Source organism: Mirounga angustirostris, unplaced genomic scaffold, assembly GCF_029215605.1.
Source record: "Mirounga angustirostris isolate CCGP_5_RB_7025 unplaced genomic scaffold, mMirAng1.0.hap1 SCAF_4, whole genome shotgun sequence".
In the NCBI taxonomy this organism is placed as follows: domain Eukaryota; kingdom Metazoa; phylum Chordata; class Mammalia; order Carnivora; family Phocidae; genus Mirounga; species Mirounga angustirostris.
In genome coordinates this window covers 66299433-66315316 of record NW_026991712.1, presented here as the reverse complement: position 1 = coordinate 66315316, position 15884 = coordinate 66299433, and positions in this window count along the sequence as shown.

Here is a 15884-nt window from a genome sequence, read left to right as displayed (position 1 = left end):
GTTAACCCAATGGTTGCAATTACTAAAATCCAATAGCTTTGCTCAGACACTAAATCTAAGTGATCTCGGAGCCCACTAAGACAGTCACATAATCTCTTTTGGTTTAGGTTAAAATGGCATAGGATTTCTCTCTTCATGAAATGCTAAGTCGAGACCATCTCCTACACAACATTTCTCAAGGACCTGGCTCTTCCAGAAGTATCAGCGTTTGGTGGGAATGCAGGATAAGCTACAACAGAGTAAGTGTAAAAAAAAAAAAAAGAAATGACTGAGAAATCCCACTGGAGAGTGGAAGCGTGCACACACGCATACACACACACACACCAAGCTGCTTACACATCCACGTCTCCTCAAAAAGTAATTGAATCCAAATCACTTCCTAAACCAAGTCCAAAAGTTATTTCACATGTTTAGGTGACATATCAGGGACCTTTCGAGTATATATTTGAATAGAAGATAATTATCAAACAGACCAATTTCATTTTTGTAAGCCCATCATTTATAAACCCATCAACTTCCATGATGGTACAGCTTTATTTACATTTTCTGTGAAATAAAACAACTGCTCTTAACAGAATAAAGTCACTACAAAATATTTTTAGAGGAAGAAATTTAGTGTGGTTTTAATCCATTGCAAATGTTTTTTCAGAGGAGAGGTTTAAGATACACTCCTATTCTTAAACCAGCTTTTTTTTTTTTTCCACTTTGGGGCATGAGGAAATGTGTGCCCATAACACTCTATGAGGATGCAGGTGTGTGCAGGAAATGTATGGATTTGATAGGCTTGTGTGCTCACTATACTTGAGATAGTTTGCAAATGGTAGTTAAAAACACGAACAAGAAAAAACTAGTCATGCCTATCTAAAATAATTCCTGGTCCCTGAACATAGCCTCAAATACTTAAGCACATGGATTTTTAAAAAAATATCATCGTTCTCCCCAATGTTTATCATTTTTCTACCAAGGATAGATAGGAATAAGTGTGGAATTAGCTCTACCTAGTTAAACAGATGATCTTGATCTTCGTAACATCACACTGTTCTGTACTTTTGGCATAAAAACCATTTATAGAGATGCACATTGAAAACCAAATCACCAAGTACAGTTCACCCTCTCCAAAAGGAAGCAAGATAATCAGAAATAATATGGTGCCTTTGACTAAAAGTAAAAATGTGATTTCATAAAGTGAAAAAAGATGACTAAGGCCCAGGAAAAGGAAAGGGAAACTGGGTTTGATTACTTAGTGTTAACGAAATGTGCTAAGAGAGAGGAAGACTCCCTGGCCCCCACGTGGGGAGAAGATACTCCTGCAAATCTGAAACATGGACTGTTTCTATTTTGCGTTCTGGTTATATCACTTCTAGTAAGGCTAGGATCAGAAGCTCAGTGCACTGCCGCCCTGGCTACGTCCTCGTGTTCAGGTGCAGGGAGAGGCCAAGAGGCCATGGAATCAGGCTGGGGTTGAATTGCAGCCTTTTTACTTGGCCTTGCACTTGGACAGGTTGCTCGCTTTCTCCCAGTTGCATATTCTCTCTCTGCCAATGAGCAACACAATTCCAATCTCCCAAGTGAGGATTCACTGAGATGAATGAGAAAACCTCTGACATGTTATCTGGCTTGTACTGAGCCCTGAAAGCACGCTACAACTGAAATGAAACTAGCACAAACGTCACCATTTCTCATAAAAGAGGGGCTGCAAACACATACCCTGTGCAATAATGAAGATTATTAGGTGTCAGCGTAGAAATCATATTTTGTAAAGCAGCCAGAACTGTAAATGCATATTTGATGGCAGGGAAGTGGGCAGGCTGATGAAGAATAGGAGTCCTACATCAAGCTCTAGGCTCCACCTGCCATTTGGTTACCCTGTGACCTTGTGCACCTCACTGGAGTTCTCCGTGTTCCGGTTTCTCCACCTGAAAAAGGGGGTGACGATGAAGAACCTACCTCAAGATTAGATGAGTTCAGGGAGGTAACGTGCCTGGCAAATCAGAACCATTATAAAAGTTAGCCAGCGCTCCAAGGGCTCCGAAGGCTGTGAAATAATAGCTCATGATTTCATCCGTTGCTAACTTGGCTGTGGTGCAGCCATAAAACCTTATTGCCGCTCAAAAGCCCAGGAAACTGACCAAAATTCATTGTTCAATTTTATTGGCTGCCTTTGGTTTCCAGTGTTCGCTAAGTTGGAACTCTTGTTTATTTCATTGCTACAAACCATACCTATAAACTTACGAAGCTGTGTCGCATCTCACACACACATGGACACACAGACACACACAGACAAACATATTCTTTGGACAGGGTGGGGGTAGCCCACAGCCAAAGTACAACAGAAGAGTGGCATTATTTTGGACTCACGAGACTTGGATCTTGGTCCTCATTCTATTACTTCACCTTGGATAAAGCACTTATTCTCTCTGTATCTATAAAATAGGTCTTGGAATGCCTTTTTACTTCATGGGGTTGCTGTAATCTGTGGAAGGACTTTGAAACATCTGACGCACCATACAAGCTTAAATATCAGGCATTGGTATTCTGTATGAAAGACAGCATCACCACCAAACATTAATGAGTAGTATATAGATTAATGAAGATTTGGTAATAATTGTATGACTGTCAGAAATAAGATTCTAGTTGAGAAGCAAAAGCATCAAAATCTACTGCCTTCTGAACCACAAGGCCGATATGGAGGTCTATCTAAATTCTGCTCCCAGGGGCCTCAGGGGTTCCCGGATCAAGTGATTTTGATTAATAGAGTGGACGAATAGGGCTCACATTTTAATTTTGCTTCTTCCTATCTTTGAGAATATTTCCAATATTACATTGTCTATCCCCCAAATAGCATAATACCCAAATGAAAGTAAATCCAACAAAATCTGCTTAACTCAGGCTGCTTTAAAATAAGAGTTCCTACAATGGGACAGTTGGTCCCAATCCTGGTTTAATATGTCTGCAGTACAAAGGGTCTTTGCTGCCTCCTGTTACTGCAGAAAAAGGAGCTTATTAAAATAAATGTAGAATAGAATTTAAGCTCCTAATAGGAATGGAAAAACAATAATTATTATTGTAGATTAGTATTAATAATAAACAATAGACCTGTTTTTCAGGATATTTCTTATTCAGTAATATTCAAATTTCAAGGGTTACTTCATATGAATGAAAAAAAATGGAAATAATTATTTTTCCTTAAAAAGTTCCAAAGATTCTTTTAAAGAATGATATGACAATAAAAAGGCAGTTCTAAAAATAAATTCAAACAACCCATAATGAATAAAGTAATTCAAATCAAAATAGCGTTAGAAAACATACAAGCACATAACCTTTTCTTTTTTTCTTTCTGTCATTCTGTAAGCCTCAGAAGCTAATTGATTACGATCTAAAAAATAAGTATTTTTAAATAATAATATCATAATGTGTAAAATAAAAATCAGTGTGCGTATGTCTATGTGGTGCTGTATGTCTAGGTTTGCCCCGAATACATGGGGGTAAGACAAGCGGCGAGAAGCATGAGTGTATGTGTGCATTATGAGTGTATGTGTGTGTGCATGAGTGTGTGTCTGCTCAAGCCAAGTTCAACTAGCAGGCAGTGATCACACGTCTCATCTTGTGAATGGCATTAGATATCTTGTTCAAAATTTCTGATTAATCTGATTAAGCTAGTGAGTGAATAATCCTTTAATCCTCTCAAGAATACAGTTTATGTCTGCTGAGTGTCAAATTTAAGACTAGTAAGCTGTAAATACTGAAATTTAAGTGAAAGAAAGGCAAGAAAGGCAGCCACCCAAAGTCAAACTGTGTCGCCTCTTTTCTGGATTCTGTCTTTTGTGGGTGACCTTCTCGGCTGAAATGAGAATGAGAAACATTAGGAAAAATAATAAATCATTCTGCAGTGGTGGTTCTGCAGCAGGGAGTATATCAGTCACCGAGGACCAATCTCCTAGCATGTGCTTCTCTTTTCCCAACCAGTTTAATTATAAATTAATGGATACTGCCTTTCGCTTCTCATTTCATTCTGAAGCAGAAATGCTTAAAACCAGATATTTATTTTATAGTTGGAAAACTATCTCAGAAGCTGACAATGGCTAAATATTTGCAGAATCACACAAACAATTAAAAAAAAAAAAAAACAGGAAAAGGAACATCCTTTCATTAAAATCCCAGAGGATGACACTTTAGAAACTGTTACTGCATTTAGAATAACAGAGAGTTTTAGGTCAAATGAATTGAGGCGCCTTAATGCTGCTTTATCATCACGCACCAAATTTAAAAAAGAACAATAAGGTAAGATAGTGTGGTGAGGTGGTTAGAGGAGGATGGTGGTGATTCTTTTGCTGCCCAAGGAAAATAAAAAGTAAACAAAAAAAATTATTTTGAACCAATTGGCTTACTTGCTTCCTTGTTAAGGGCATTTGACCACCTACTTTTTTTTTTCTTAAATATGGTTGAATACTCTTCTCCATTTCTGGGGCTCCTGGGGGGCTCAGTCAGTTAAGTGTCTGCCTTCAGCTCAGGTCATGATCCCAGGACCCTGGAATGGAGCCCAGTGCTCAGCATGGAGTTTGCTTCTCCCTCTGCCCCTCCCACGCCCTCCACGCGTGCGTGTGTGTGTGTGTGTGTGTGTGTGTCTCAAATAAATAAATAAAATCTTTTTGAAAAATACTCTTCTCCATTTCTGTACAAAACAACACCAAGATTTTGCTGCTTAATATCTCTCTGTAGAAGCTATAGAGAATGCACAGGGTACAGTTTCCGACCTGCACCCCACCCACTCTTATTTATGTGTTTCTATGTGTAAGTGTAATACGTTATCAGTAATATTGATACACACATCAATACATAATGCAATATATTGACTGCCTACTTTTAACTGGAATATAGACATATCATCCCAATCAGAAGTTTATTATGTCTGTAGCCTGAAATGTGCTGTGAATTTGTTTCCCTGAAACATTTTTTGGGTCAGTTGTTTATGAAAATCATCCCCTGCCCCTAAAAACCTTAACTAATATCTGCTAGAAGGGCAAAGGGCAAGACTGCTACATGCAATTAATTTGCCCTCAACTACTTTTTGCATTTACTAATTTGACAAGAGTCAAAGTGATCTGATCTAATTAAAGTATTGGCTCACCCTTAAAAGCTGAAAGTCCATATTATCCCTTCATTCTTCATGATGTGAGGGAATGAGGCAAAGGAAGACTCCCTCCCAGCCTCTGTAGCTCCAGAATCAGCGCCACAGTCTGGGAAGTGAGGCTGAGCTGAGAGCAGCTCATTCTGCTCTTTGCTGTTTGGGCTCTGGTGTAGCCTCTACTTGTCAACTTTTCCAATGAAGACTGGAAAACCTGGAGAAGCTGGGCGCTGAGTAACCAGACAATGGAGGGAAGCAGGTGGGGAAACCTTCTCCTGACTTTCTCTATTTTTGCCTGAATGGAGGTGCTGTATGTCTAGGTTTGCCCCGAATACATGGGGTAAGACAAGCAGCGAGAAGCATCTGGCCCAGCACAACTAGCCACACGCTCAGCCAACTGTTATCTCTCACCCCAGAATCTGCCAACCTCTGTGAGTAAAGCTTTCAGTGCTGCTAACTTCAGCATCTTTCTGTAATGTCAAACATCTGGCACCATCTAGTAGTTTGGGTCCTTTGTCTTTACAGAAAAATAAGCCCCCCAAAATGTCTATAGGTAAATGTCTTGCATCTCTGGCCCATGTGTTTAGCTCTAACTTTCTTCCTGAATACTCAGTGGTAATGACTTCTGTAATTTGACTTGCTACATTATTTGTGATCCCCATGGATATTTAGACTCTTATTAGCTTTAACCAATCTACCTTTGACTGTGAAATTTTCCCTGGCACCCTAAGGTGGATATGAGCTAATGCCTGATTTTGAAGAGTACGACCAGTGCTCAGGCTTTGAGGACCATACACCCCATTACAGCTTCTAGACTGAGACAGACCCAAAGTCAGAAGGGTAGGTTTAGAATTTTCTGCAAACTCTCTTGTAAGGCGTTAAAGAATGGACTGGAAGACTGAGAATAGTTTTCAGCCACCTCTGTCAATGAATTGTGCAGCTGAAGAGTGAGTGCATGAAGATGAATCCCATACTGGTAACAAATTATAGAATGACCTTGTGCTTTTGTTCAGATAGTAAGGGCTTTCTTAAAACTCCAAAGAATAGTGTTTACTAACTATGTAAAATCATTTCTGAAATTATTTTATAACAAACTTAATTATGCATAAATATCTAAGAGAATATGTGTATTAATTGTGCTATATGTATTTTTTTTTCATTTTCTACAGATCCTCTACTGTCTTTAGATCCTGTTCTCACCTTCTCATAATCACTGTTACTCATATTACAGAATAATAGACATACCCTTTTGCCTTTACATGGCATGCAAATTAATATAACCCTCTCTTTTGCTGTTCATTTACTCATTTATTCACTCAACAAATGTTTACTGAAAGTTTGTTAAGTGCATGGACATAAGGAAGCTATTTAAAATGATGAATGGGAAGTGGGATTGAAGATGGCAATGAGAAGATTCTGAACTCACTTCCTCCCGTGGACACATCCAATCTACAGCTACATACTGATCATTTCCCTCTGAAAACTAGTTGAACTGCTTCTCCACAACAAAGGGTAAAAGGACTACATTGACATGAGTAGGACAGGTAGAGACAAAATCTCACCAAAAATCCCACCCCTCTGCCTCCATACAGAGTAAAGAGGGATCTCACAAGTCTGTCACTTATCCCAGAGAAATGAGGGTTTTCTCCCCCAAATCAGGCACCAGAACCCTAGGGATCGACACCAGAGAAATAAGCCCCCCAAAATGTCTGGCTTAGAAAATCAATGGGGCTGATGTCCAAGACACCCAAAGTGCTCTAAGAAACTGAGATTTTCTTATTAAAATGCTCAGGGGCAGTCTCACTAGCTCTAGGATCTGGTGAAAAAGCACTGACTTGAAAAATGCCTCAACTGTAAGTAAAGGAGACTCATTTTGGGGTCTGGAGCAATCTGCTGCAGGGGCAGGGGACAGTTGGAGCACTCTCCAGAGATGGAAGCACAGGCAGATGCCATTTTGTGCTCTCCACCTACCCCACTAGTGCTGGTGGTGTATTCAGGCACAGCACCCTCCTGCAGCCTCGCTGAGTCAGGAAGGGTGAGTGGTCATGACATTGTCTTGCTGCCTTGCCAAGGCCAGAGAGCGGAGGCAGTTGCAGTGATGCCTTGCTCCCAGGCTAAGGCAAGTGAACACCAGTGATCATAGCATTCTCCCAGTCCCTTACCAAAGTCAGTGAGCATGGGCAGTTGCAACACTTACCCTGCATCCTGGCTGGGGCTGGCAAACAGGATCCATCATGGCATTCTTAAGGCTCTGTCCTGAGGCAAGCATACATCCACAGTCAAGGCACTCTCCTGCAGCATTGCTGAAGCCCCCAGGCCAGACAGTCAAGACATTTTCCCATGGCCTTTTCTGAAGCTAGTGAGTGTGTCCCACCCCTGCACTTTTCAGCTGCCCTACTAAAGCCAGCAGGTCCACATAAACCACACAGGAGATGCTATTGTTTGCCTGGCCCAGGTGGCCAAGGGGGCTGGAGTTTCTGAGCTCCAAGAGATTTTAACAATCAGAAAGATAGTCTTGGCAGGCCACCACTCCCAGGGCACTGCATAAACAGCAGACTGAAACACAACCTCAATCTTCCTGTGAAAAGACCTATTTATTTATCCTGTACCTTCAGCCTAAGAGGCAGGATTCAGTTTTCCCACACATCTAGAAGCTATGGAGGCACTCCTAGGGAATGTGAATAAAGTGACACCATCTTGGCACACTCCCTTGGCCAATTCCTCCCAGAAAGGAGCTTACACACACATCTGGAGCCCCAGTTTTTGCAACTGTCATCCAGGGGTAACCTCCAGATCTCCTGGTCAGGAGGCCAACAGGGCTTACAATTTGATCCCACAGGACTGTATATATTTGCATATTTTAAAAGCTGCTGCCTAAGGGTCTGGCTTCTCATCAGCCTGAAACTAGGTGCTAAATGGGATTCCTCCCCTTGGAACACTGACAGGTCTTGGCACACCCTCAGCAACAGGAACATACCAAGAACAAACCAGGCTGTTGATTAAGAGGTAAAATGTGACATCAAAAACAAAATATGAGGGGGGAGTAAAAATGTAGAGTTTTGGAATGTGTTCAAATTTAAGTTGCTATCAACCTAAATAGACTGTTATATACATAGGATGTTATATGTGAACTTCACAGTCACCACAAATCAAAAACTCACAGTAAATACACAAAAGAAAATGAGAAAGAAATGTAAATATAACACTGGAGAAACTCATCATACCACAAGGGAAGAAAGAAAAAGAAGAACAGAACAGAAAGGAACTACAAAAACAGCCAGAAAACAATTTCTAAAATGTCAGTAAGTACATACCTATCACTACTTTAAATGTAAATGGACTAAATTCTGCAGTCAAAGGCTATGGCTGAATGCATAAAAAAACAAGACTCACCTATAAACTGCCTACAAGAGACTCACTTCAGATGCAAAGACATACACAGGTGGAAAGTGAAAGGATGGAAAAATATATTCCATGCAAAGGAAATGAAAACTAATGTAACCTATACTTAGACAAAATAAACTTTAAAACAAAGACTATAATACAAGACAAAGAATGGCATTACTTAATGATAAAGGCATCAACCAAGCAAGAAGACACACTATTTATAAATATAGATGCACCCAACAAAGGAGCATCAAAATATATAAAGCAAATATTAACAGACCTAAATGGGGAAAGAAGAAAACTGGAAAAAACACAAAAACCTGAGGATTAGGGCGCCTGGGTGGCTCAGATGGTTAAGCGCCTGCCTTTGGCTCAGGTCATGATCCCAGGGTCCTGGGATCGAGTTCCGCATCGGGCTCCCTGCTCCTTGGGGAGCCTGCTTCTCCCTCTGCCTCTCTCTCTCTCTCTCTCTCTCTGTCTCTCATGAATAAATAAATAAAATCTTTAAAAAAAAAAAAAAACCTGAGGATTAAACAACATGCTATTGCGCAGTCACCGGGTCATCAAAGAAATCAAAGGAGAAGTTTAAAAATATTGAGAAACTAGTGAAAATAGAAATATGACATACCAAAATCTATGGGATATAGCAAAAGTGGTTCTAAGAGGAAAGTTCACAGCAGTAAAAGCTTAGCTCAAGAAATAAGAGAAATCTAAAATAATCTAAATTTACACCTAAAGGAATTAGAAAAAGAAGAATAAGTGAAGCCCAAAGTTGGTAGAAGGAAGGAAATGATAAAAAACCAGAATGGAAATAAAGAGACTAAAAAGACAATAGAAAAGATCAGTGAAATGAAAAGCTGGTTCTTTGAAAAGGTAAACTAAATTGACAAACCTTTAGATAGACTCACCAAGAAAGAAAGACAGAAGGCTCAAATAAACAAAATCAAAATGAAAGAGGAGAAATTACAATTGATATCGCAAAAATACAAAGAATCACAAGCAAACAATTATATGCCAACAAATTGGACAATCTAGAAGAAATGGGCAAATTCCTAAAAACACAATTTCCTTACACCGAGTGAGGAAGAAATAAAAAAAAATTGAATAGGCTGATTACTAGTAAGAATATTGAACTGGTAATCAAAAGCCTCCCGACAAACAAAAGTCCAGGATCAGACTAGTGAATTCTACCAAACATTCAAAGATTTAACACTTACCCTTTTCAAAATCTGCCAAAAAAACTGAAGAGGAGGGAACATTTCCAAACTCATTTTATAAGGCTAGCATTACCCTGATACCAAAACCAGACAAAAACACCACAAAAATTACAGGCCAATATCCCTGATGAACCCAGATGCAAAAATCCTTAACAAAATATTAGCAAACTGAATTCAACAATACATTAAAATGATTATATGGCATGATCAAGTGGAACTTAATTCAGGGATCCAAGGATGGTTCAGCATTTGCAAATCAATCAGCATGATACACCACATTAACAAAAGGAAAGATTAAAATCATATGATCATCTCAATAAATGCAGGAAAAAAAACATTTGACAAAATTCAGTATCTATTTATGATTAAAAACTCTCAGGGCACCTGGGTGGCTCAGTCGATAAGCATCTGCCTTCAGCTCAGGTCATGATCCCAGGGTCCTGGGATTGAGCCCCGCATCATCGGGCTCCCTGCTCAGCGGGAAGCTTGCTTCTTCCTCTCCCACTCCCCCTGCTTGTGTTCCCTCTCTCGCTGTGTCTCTCTCTGTCAAATAAATAAATAAAATCTTTAAAAAAAAAAGAAATTACAGAAGTTGGTTATTTCATCGTTACGGAGACAGGCAGTAGGGGCTCGTGGGTGTTTGAGGTGTACCTCACCATAATAAAGCCCATTTATGACAAACCCACAGCTAATATCATACTCAATGGTGAAAAGCTTAAAGCTTTTCCTCTAAGATCAGGAACAAAACAAGGATGTCCACTCTGCCCACTTTTATTCAACATAGTATTGGAAGTGACTTTATTGTCTCTAGTCCTGTAGCAACCAGCATGTAGTCAAACATTTTCAAAAGGAATAGAAAACTAGATTTTATCACCTAGTTTTGAGTCCCAATTTTATGTTTTACCATACACTTCGACAAAATAGCATTAAAAAGCTCAAGAAATTCATTAGATTGATTAAAATTGCAAAACTGAATAATGCCATTGTTCCTGGGCATATGGATGTATCAAAACCTTCATACGCCTGCTGGCTTAAGCATAGACTGGTACAGACCTTCTGGAAACAACTTGGTAGTAGTACTTAGGTAAATTAAATGTTCCCTATGGCAAATAGTACTCTTCTTTGGGTACAATTCTCAAAAATATTCACATACAGTGAGGGCATCTTCCATGATATTTATCACCATGTTGTCGGTAGTGGTGGGAGGCAATCATGGAGTTTATCACTGGTGGACAGGTAAAACATAGTAGATACCAATTATAAAGTATTCTGCAGCAATTAGAAACAAATAGCTGGATGTTTACACAGCTATATGGATAGGTCTTAGAAACAATAGGCCATAATGATAAAAAGAAAATAGAATGATCTGTCTAACAATGATATTTGTATAAACTAGAATGCAGGAACAGATGTCTTATAAAAATACATGAAAACAAAAAGATACCATCAAACACATTAATATGACTGCTTGTGATAGGAGGAAGAACAAGAGTGGCAGTGAGAAATCGAGAACTGGGAATTAAATGAGATAGATTGATAAAAAGATGGATGGATAGATGATAGAGAGATAGATGACATATAAGTGAATCAGCCAGTTGGTTGAGAGAAGCCTATGCAAACTAATGATACGGTGTCATGAACTAAGATATATAATTAACAACTTTTTGAACGTGAAATCCAGAAATAAACTAAAACAGTCCAAGAAAGCTGGTAAGTTTCTAGGGCAATGATATAATATTGATGTGGCACACTCCAGATAGAGATTAAGTCTAAACACTGAGTTGTGGTGTTACTCAACCTTCACCCTGCTTATAAGACTCACATTCACCGTGACCATCACGTCTGGCTCCTTGAGATGTCTGTCAGTTACCAGCCAACAGTGAGAGCCTAGAATGGGACCAGTCTACTGGCTCAGCATCTTCGGCAGAAGAGGCATAAGCAGCTGCTAGATAGCAAGCTGGAGTGAGACAGCCACTAGCAGAGAGTAAAGACATCTTAAAATAGTCCAGTCATCCAGGCAGAGCCATAGCCTAGCCTTTGCATATAGGAACGGAAAGCAGACTTCCCTACTCTCACTCCTTCTAGCCATTCAGCCATATATACTTACAGTTTCTCAAGATCAGATAGAAATGACAACATTTTACAGCCTTTGAAATAATTCATCCTTCAAAAGAGTCCCTCTTAGAGAACTCATATGCGGATGGAGGATTCACAGCCCAGGGCTAAATTGTCCAGTATGGCAGCCACTACCCACATGCGGCCATTGAACACTTGAACTATGGCTAATTCACATTGAGATGTGGAGACCTAGTCTGATAAAAGAATGTCAAATAGCTCGTTAATAATTTTTATATTCATTAAATGTTAAGATGATATTCTGGAAATAATGGGTTAAATAAAATATGTTATTAAATTACTTTCACCTTTTTCCACTTTTTTTGAAGTAGCTAGTAGTAAGTTTTAAATTACATCTGTGGCTCACCTTCTATTTCTATTAGACAGGGTTGATCTGGGGACTTCTATGTTGATTTACAGCTTCTCTTTCAGTTTAGTAATGTGAAATTGAAGCCTAACTATTTTCCCACAAAGGTGTTAGATTCTCTCTTCCAGATGTTACTGTTCAAAATCATGTTTGGTCCCCTAACATTTCTTATCGGTGGTGATTCCCACTAGAAATTTCTGGCCTTTTTTATGTTTTTAATTCTACCTTTTAGTCTAAATAGAGCATGATCAAATCACAATAGAACAAGAGGTCCACATAGGTTGGGGATAGCCTGCAAATACCCTGATGATCATCTAAATTACATTAGAGTTGCTCAGGTCTTTTGTGCCAAGATATCTTGTAGCATCCAGAAGGTCTCTTCTAGGCTTCTACTTGCAATCTTGGCATGAAATCTCACTGACAATCTAAGATGGAAAAGAAATGAAAACAATTCATACCCAAATATGTCACTTTCCACCATAAGGGAAAGTCGGGAAATGGAATCCATTCACCTCTTATTCCCAAGAGTCAATGTGATAAGAAATCCAAGATTTTTAAAAACAAGACACTTCTTTGAAATTAGGGGGTGGGGGAAGCTTTAGTAAAAATACACCTTGTGGAATTGAAATCTTGAAATGTCATGAAAGACCTTTTATTAACTTGGGAATAGAGCACATTTTCTAGTTTGATTATTGCCACATAAATATATCACCACTCTTTTATTATTATTATTTTTTCCTTCATTTAAGCCTGATCCCTGGAGTCAACCCCTAGTTGTCAGGGGACTTGTTGTAAGTAATGGTCATTTGTGTTTCATAATTATCTTGAATCAACACAATTAGTTCCACATTCTGCTGTTTTCTTCCTAAGGCATCTGTAAACATTTTTTATACAATTCTAGCAAATAGCTTTTGGCAAAAATTAAATTTTTCTAATTAAAAAAAAGTAGAGTGATCCAGGATAGCTATTTTAAATGTGCTTTACAGACCCCTCCAAGAGTATTAGAAAATATTCTTCAAGATGCCAGGAGATTTGCTCTTTCAATTATCAACCACAGTTCCACAATTTAGAATGTCTTTGGTCACAGTTTTAACATGGTTAAATCAACCTAAAGCCTGAAAGACATTTAATTTTTTTAGAAGTTCTCTATTTGAATAGTTTTTTAAATTTCCTTGGAACATTTTTATTCATTTCACAAAAAAACGTATTGAACACCAACTATGTACAAGACAATAGATGTGATGGTGTCAGATTTTTCACGTGTGTCAGAATTACCTATGTAGTACCTTAGCAGCTCTGATCCAGCGAGTAAAAGCAAATCCCAGTAATGTGCACCTATAACATCTACCCAAGATGATTCTGAAATAGGTGGGACTCAAACCCCCACTTTTGAGAAGTACTGAGACAGAGCTTCAGATTCTGTCCCTTAACCTTGAGAGAGGTGTGGAATACAAATGCTCACCCCTGAAAAATCAGAGGTGGTTATGTGTCTCACATAATTTCAGTAAAACGAAAATGATCTAAATGCAGTGGTCCTGACTCACCTGCAGCTGGGAAAGCATGTTTAAGAAGAAGGTGGAAATGTGGGTGTCATTTCCAGAAAGTCTACTTTGGATTTCTAAGAATGCTCTCTTCAAGAACTGCTCCAAAAATAATATTTTCTAGGGGCGCCTGGGTGGCTCAGTTGGTTGGGCGGCTGCCTTCGGCTCAGGTCATGATCCTGGAGTCCCTGGATCGAGTCCCGCATCGGGCTCCCTGCTCGGCGGGGAGCCTGCTTCTCCCTCTGACCCTCCCCCCCTCATGTGCTCTCTCTCTCTCATTCTCTCTGTCTCAAATAAATAAATAAAATCTTTAAAAAAATAATAATAATAATAATATTTTCTAATAGGTTCTTCATAAATAGGCAAATCTTCTACTGAGTGATAAAATCTATAGACAGGGACTAAGCATGGAAAACGCATTCTCTTCAGGCCACTTACCCGAAAGCATTTAGAGCCATCTGGAGGGTATGGCCATCAAAACAGGGTCACTGAACACAGCCATTGTGCTGTGCTCTCTCCTAAGCCCCGAGTCCCTTCACCAATGCTATATTCAGATACGTGTTTTGTTTTGTCTTGTCTTTTTGTGCTGTTTCCCCCAAGGAAAAGGTTTGGCAAATTTTAAATAGTGTAATTACAGGCTGACAACGGAGGTATTTCCGGTGTTCTGAGGCCTGAAAACATAAGTGGTGCTGCCTGCCCACAGTCTATAGGCCCAGGGAGGGAGAGAACCTGGCCTCCTCCCACAGAAGTGAGGGCAAAGGGCTGCAGCATTGAAGGCTCATCCTTGTGACATGAAAGTATGGATTGAAAGTCCTTCTATATTTGTCACTCTGAGTTCTAACAGGATCCTAACCAGAGAGAGATGAAAATCAGAGGGTATCAATAAAATACTAGAGTATATCAATATCAATAATGGGGTATCATTAAGTATTGTATATCACTAAAATGTATCGACAAAACTTGAAAGATTAAAATTAGCGAGCCCCACCCTTGCCATAATGAAGAACAGCACCAATCCCACCTCAGGAATAGAAATCGGTGGCCTCGGCCTATGAGGATGCATTTCCAACAGTGGATTCAGCATCCTGTTTTAAATTATAGTATTATTTTCTTTACTTTCCCCCAAATTAATTTCCAGTAATAAAAGGTAATTTCCCTATCCACGTTTGACAATTGTGAGAACATTTAGCCACTTTAAAGTCAGGTGTTGGCACTGTACGGAAAAGACATGAGGTAGTTAAAAATTTGAAGAATATGTCAATTGGTAAAATTAGATAAAAAGTTACGCTGTGTTCTGCCCTACATTTGGACTATCGCAAGTGAGGCAAACTTTTCTAGGCAAACTGCTGAGGACTGCCAATTTAACAAGCTGTTCCATGCTGCAAGGGACATATTTATGGACATACTTTCAACAAGACGTACCTAGTGCTACCAAGCTGTGCTGTACTAAAGAGCAGAAAGAATCAGAACGATAGATGAAAAAAAAAATAAAGGATTTCACACATGGGTCCTATTAAAATCAGATCAACTATTCTGAAATTTACAGGCAAAAATATTTAAAATAATGACAGGGTTGTTGCAGGATCTCAGAAGAAAACACCCAGGAAATGTAAAAGATAAGATTGACACAGCATGTTTAGCTCAGGCTGTTGTACAACAAGGCTCTTGGAGAGAGAGAGAGGAAAAGCCAAACTACATTGTGAATCTTCTCATTTTTAATTAGTTGGGTCAACATGACTCTAGCGCTTTTCTCATGGATGGTTTTCAATATAAAAATTATCGTTCACAAAAATCTTTCAAAAAAGATTGATTTCCTGTCTCTTTATCTTTTGACAGCCCAAAAGTCACCTGAAATGACTACTAGTACTACAAGTACTAGCACTTACTTATTTTGAGAAGCCATTGGCTGTTCCCTGTGATAGCACTTCCTCATCCTTGGGAGTGTGTTTGGGATAATGATGAATCAGACTGTGCTCTATTTAAAACTTGCTACCTATTTCTATTTCTGGAAGTGAGGCTATCAAATCAACTCAGAGCTCATCTTTGTTCTAGGGGAAACAAATCCTTGCTCTGGGGAAAGAGTATGGAAGAATTGGTGGTGGTAGTTTGACAAGAACCTGGCGTGTAGTTGC